Source organism: Petaurus breviceps, unplaced genomic scaffold (assembly GCF_028583685.1).
Source record: "Petaurus breviceps papuanus isolate PSGF00001 unplaced genomic scaffold, PetGlider_PUasm1.0 90205, whole genome shotgun sequence".
Lineage (NCBI taxonomy): Eukaryota > Metazoa > Chordata > Mammalia > Diprotodontia > Petauridae > Petaurus > Petaurus breviceps.
In genome coordinates, this window is record NW_027187196.1 from 674,194 (window position 1) to 680,245 (window position 6,052).

Consider the following 6,052-nt stretch of genomic DNA (forward strand, 5'->3'; position numbering starts at 1 on the left):
GTTCTTGCTCTGGGAACAATAATCGAATCACCACTACCTTTGTTCCTAAGTAGTTTGTAACTATCTACTGCCTGATGGTTACCCGGTGGTTCCATTCATCATCCCCATAACCATAGACCCAAACTCCCTTCCTGGCATAACTCCTCTATAAGTGTCATATACCCCTATTGCAATGTCAACCTGAGGATATGTTTTGCTTTTATATTTGTAATTTCAGTATCTCTCGCAATGCCTGGCATACTGATTGATGGTCAGAGACTTGATTCCAATTCTATACCCAATGCTGCTCCCCCATTCAGGGCTGAAATGGTGAAATTCAAATTTTGAAGTCCCTGCCAACTGTGAAAGAGATTTTTATGTTTCCTACACCAAGTAATTTCACTAAGATTGCTAGTAATTTTCACATGAAGTACCAGAAGACAACTGACTGATGGTAGTAACAAAAATAACAATAACTCCAATTTCTAGAGTTTTCTTAATGTTCAAAATATACTTTGCTTTAAAAAAAGGTTTGTTGATAGCTTTTGATTTTTTTTGGAGGAGGGAAGGCAGGGCAATTGGGGTTAAGTGACTTGCCCAAGGTCACACGGCTAGTAAGTGTTAAGTGTCTGAGGCTGGATTTGAACTCAGGTCCTCCTGACTCCAGCATCAGTGCTCTATTCACTGCACCACCTACCTGCCCCAATACCTTTTGACTTTTGTTCCATGGACACTTTCTTAATTATTCTACAAGCATAAGGAACTCTGCTTTGTAACAAAGACAAATAATTTATCAAAATGGATCTACAAATTGTCCATGTCTGACAGTGTATGCAGTACTCCACTATGTAACCTTCTCCTTCCCACTCACCCCCAGCCTCTCAAGCAGAAGGAAGTGTGTTTCATCATCTCTTCTCTGGGACCTAGGTTGGCCACTGATATTAACTTGAGTTTCATTTCCTTCTAGTGTCGTACTCATTGTGCAGACTATGCTCTTGGCTCTTTTTACTTCGTTCTATAGCTATCTACATAGACTATAGAATTTACAGAATATGCAACATATTCCATATATTCCCATGGTTCTTGGAATCATAGTTTCTATATTTTTATCCAGTGTTAGTCCTTTAAATACAAATGCCACATTTGATTCAGGCATTCTCCAATTGGTGAGCACTGACTTTGTTTACAATTTTTGCTACCCTACAAAGTGTTGTGCTGAATACTTTTCTATGTGTGGGACCTTTCTATCACTATCCTCCTTGGACTATATGCCCAGTAATGGGATCTTTGAGCTAAAAGATATGAATAGTTAAATAACATTTCTAGGGGCAGCTAGGTGGCACAGTGAATAGAGCACCAGCCCTGGAGTCAGGAGGACCTGAGTTCAAATCTGACCTCAGACACTTAACACAAAAACTAGCCGTGTGACCTTGGGCAAGTCATTTAACCCCAATTGCCCTACAAGAAGCAAACAAAAAAAACACATTTCTTGTTTAATTTCAAATTGTTTTTAGAAATGGTCAGGTTAGTCAAGAGTACATTAGGATGCTTGCTTTGGCAGCATATATGCTAAAATTGGAACAATGCAAAGAAGATTAGCATGGCCCCTTTGTAAGGATGACACACAAATTTGTGAAATGTTCCGTATTTTTTGTTCATGAGCCATACCAACTGGCCTCTCCTGTTGCTGTCCCTCATGATCAGAAAAAAAGAAGCTGCCCCATTAGGAAAACAAGACTACTGTGGTGGTTATGACAGGTGATGTGAGGATCCAGGATGTCCCCAAGCTGAAGGTATATGCCTTTCATGTTACTAGCAATGCCCAGAATTGCATCCTTAAGGCTGGTGGGAAGATCCTCACCTTTGACAAGTTGGCCATGAGCTCACCCAAGGGCCGGGGCACTGTCCTGCTCTCTGGTCCTTGGAAGAGCCATGAGGTGTACGGGAATTTGGGGAAGGCACCAGGCACTCCCCACAGTCCCACCAAACCATATGTCTGATCCAAGGGCCAAAAGTTTGAGCATTCCAGGGGCCACTATACCAGCTGAGGGTATAAAAACTAATTCCCTTCTTTTTTGTTATATTAAATAATTTTGGACAACAACAAAAAAGAGTGTATTAGCATACTTGATTTTCCACAGCTCCCACAATATTGACTATGATGATCTTTCAAATCAACCAATCAACAAGCATTTATTAGGTACTTACTATGTGCCAGGCACTGCACTAAGTGGTGAGGTTACAAAGAAGGCAAAAGCATGGTCCTGGATCTCAAGGAGTTCACATTCTAATGGGGGAGCCAACATGCAAACAACTATGTACATACAAAATCTAGACAGTGGATAGAAAGCAATGTCAGAGAGAAGGCACCACCATCGGGAGGACCAAAGAAGACCTACTGCAGAAGGAGAGCTGGAGCTCAGTCACGAAAGGAGCCTAAAAATCCAAGAAGTCCCAGTTTGGGGAAATGGGGTGTTGTATGTGAAGAACAAGAAGACCAATGTTGCTGAATCACAGAGTACATGGAGGTGAGATTTGAGAAATGCGAAGGAAAACCTCAAAGTAATGACTAGTGACTTGTAGTATTTGTTCATGTGGTTATCGATAGCTTGAATTTCTTATTGGGAAAAGGATTCCTCTCTTTGGATATGAGAATCAGACTTGTTCTTTTAAAAAGAGAGCTAGACATCTGGAGAGAATGACATGAAGAAAAGCAGAACTGGCCTGGTCAGAGAAAAGCACATTGTCCACCCAGACTCTTGGTTCCATAAAAGAAATATTGCACGGATCCCTAACTCCTTCAGTGAATCATCTAGCTCCAGAGACGGTCATGGCAGAGGCAATGGTGGAGTGGCCAGGAGTCCTTAGGCCAAGCTGAGCACTATGGGAGCATATTCTATAGCCACTGTAGAATGGCAGTAGGGAGATACAAGGGAGTTAGTGAATGAGCAAAGCCTCCAGGACACAAAAGGAGCTCTTGGACAATGACGATCCTCTGGACCAAGCAGAGTTGAAGGTGAAGAACAATAAGGGACAGAACCACGATTATGGAAGATCACACTTTGTCCTTCCCTGGCAATATGAATCATCTGGACTGTCCAGGTTCAGAGAAAGGAGTCGACTCTCCCATGAACTCCAGTTCTTTTCCTTTCTGTGTGTGGGGCCCGGATGAGGGAGGGAGAACAGGGAAGGGAGGAAAGCCTCACTTTTTGGGATATCCCCCAAGTCTGGAACACTGTATGTACCTCCCCTGGGGAAGGGGGAGCTCACTCTAGGGGTAGGTTGCTAAATAGCCAAGAACCACACTATTTGATTGTTTACTTCATATATTATCATTTTTATTTTTCCAGGACACACTGTCTGAATCTCTACAATACCATATGTGTGTTCTAATATGGAAACTGCCTGTATGCTTATTATTTCTTCGGTTAGTGTTTCCTCATTTCTACATTCTCAATAATCAATCTGTTTCATATTGTGTATGTTTTGCAAAGAGATAAGATTGTCATGCCATCTGGGGAAAATAGGGTCGAGGGAAGGAGGTTTAGAGCAGCTTAAAATATTTACATCTTCACAAAACCAAGGGTAAATAAATATTCGTTATGAGAGGAAAGGTATTTTCCATAGTACACTTTAATCAATTTCCCTGGCTCCTTTGCCATAGAATCAGGATGTTCAGGACTAGCCTCCAATAGATATATGTTGAGAAGACATTTTGACAGTTTCAGGAGGACATAACAGGTGGGGGTTGTGGCCAACCTGGAAGTACCCTCCCACCCCTGCTCCTCATCACTCCTACACCTGAGCTCCTACCTTCTTGTTCCCTGAATCTTTACATCATTTGGTCATTAGTGGGGTTATGATGGTAACAGAGTTAGATCTATTTTCATTTCCCTCTCTCTACTTAACCCTCCTGTACTGCCTAGCTTCTATTACTGTAGCAGGTACCCTGACCAGAGACAGAGAACTTGAGTTCAAATCTTATCTTGTTACAGTTTGACCTTAAATAAGCTACATTCACTTCCCTGAATGAGGGGGTTGAACGAGATAAATACTGTTTGAGGTCCCTTCTAGCTTTAAATACAATGATGCTATGAATTACCTGGGCACCTCAGTTTCCAAAATGAGAGGGTTAGACTACACAGCCTCTGATGTCTTTTTCAGCTCTAGATCTCAGATCCTATGTGTGATCCTGGCCAAGTGACTTCACCTCCCTAAGTTACAAATTCTTCCTCTGTAAAATGAAAGTTGGACTTAGATGATCTCTGAGCTCCCTCTAGCTCTAGAACAGTGATCCCATGACCCTCTGTGGGCCCCAGTTTCCTTGTTATAAAATGAGAGGGATGGATAGCTGACCTCTCAGGTTCCTGCCAACTCCAGAGAGTTCAACTTCCACGAGTCTAAGGAATGTGGACTGGATGAGTACCCTGTAAAGGGCACTGTGTGACCACACGAACAACTGTACTCAAAGGATGTTTTTAAATAATGGAGGAATGTTAACCTTAAAGGGAGGTCTCTAGTGGTATGCCTTAGGTTGCTGCCTTGTACCTTATCTTCGTCAACACTTTTATCACTGCCTCGGATGGAAACATGGAGGACATTCTTATCAGATTTGTCTGGGACACAAAGTTGGCAGGGAGTGCTACCATGTGAGATTCCAAAAGATCTTGACAGGCTAGAACAGTGGGAACTAATTTAAGAGGGCTATATGTAGAGTTTAAAATAAATCAAGTGTACAGGCCTAGAAATGGGAGACCTGGGTTAGCAGCTATTCATATGAAAAAGACTTGGTTGGGGAAAGTTAACTGGTCACAAATTCCTTAGAAACCAACACTATCATGTTGTTGCCAATAGTAAGGTACTGTGTTCAGATCATGGGCAATGATGGGCCTTTCCCTTGAGAAATGTGTAAATTAATTGAAGGATACACATGTGGAAAAAAACCAATTGAAGTGAATTATACTTTTATGGAACAACTTACCAACAAATGCAAATTAATATAATGGGGATAAGGTCATAAATGTTTTAAGGGGGTGATAAATAAAGATAAAGGCAGTTCCCGATCTGAGTTTAGGTCCTTGTCACCTTTTTTCCCCCTGCATTATTAATTGGACTAGCAATTTCCAATCTGTTCCTTCTATCTACTCCATCCTCCACCCAGTGGCCAAAATAATCTTCTTACACAGATGTGTTGCACAATTTTTTGTGTCTCCCTATTGTGTCTAGGATAAAATAGGAATTCAGCTTGGCATTGGAAGCCCTTCATAGTTTGACTCCCACTACCTTTCCAGGATTATTTCACATCAGGTCCTTTCATGTGTTCCACACTGCAGCCAAAGTGACCTCCTCTGTAGCCCTTCAATGTGGCATTTGTCTCCTTTCCCTGACACAGGCCATGCCCGATGGTTGGAATGCTCTCTCTCCTCACCTGGGCTTCAGAATCAAAACCTTCCTACAAGCTCTTGCCTTGGTCCACTTCCTATGAGAAGCCTTTTCTGAACCCCTTAGTTTTAACACTTGGCTTTTTCTCAAATTTTCACTTAAGTACTTCCATTTCCATGTTGTTTCCTACCACCCAAGAAAATGGAAGTTCTTAGGGGGTAGAAACCATTTTTATTTGATTTTATATTTGTATCCTCAGTGCTTAGCACAGTGCTTTGCACATAGTAGGTACCCAAAATCACTTATTAGTTTCTATTGAATTAGATGAGTCTAGCAGTTCCTGTGACTTACAGTCATTCCCAAACATAGCAAGACACCAGAAAACTGGCTGCTGCCATCAGATCCACTGTGAGAACCTCAGATCTCTCTCAACCTCATACCTCTGGTCCTAGGGTGCTGAAAGTGGGCCATGTATACACAGCTGCATTGCAAACTAAAAAGCTTACATTGTCATTTTTAAAAGAACTCTAGGGGAACTGAAAAAAAAACAACAAACAGCTAGAGTTCCTTGTTTTTAAAAAGCTGGAGTCCTCAAGACCCTAAGAAGAAAAAATAATGCAAGACCAAGAGAGGCTTTGGTAATCTCCAAAGTTTGGAAACTGACAACGTTTATTTTGGAATCTCACCATAA

General features: G+C 41.6%; 1 non-coding gene across 1 annotated transcript; it reads left to right on the plus strand.

Moving 5' to 3' along the window:
* The first annotated feature begins 1,524 nt into the window (after nt 1-1,524).
* LOC138176832 (U6 spliceosomal RNA) lies at nt 1,525-1,631 on the plus strand. The gene has a single exon (XR_011172394.1). It is a non-coding gene; the product is annotated as a U6 spliceosomal RNA (small nuclear RNA).
* The last annotated feature ends 4,421 nt before the right edge of the window (nt 1,632-6,052 follow it).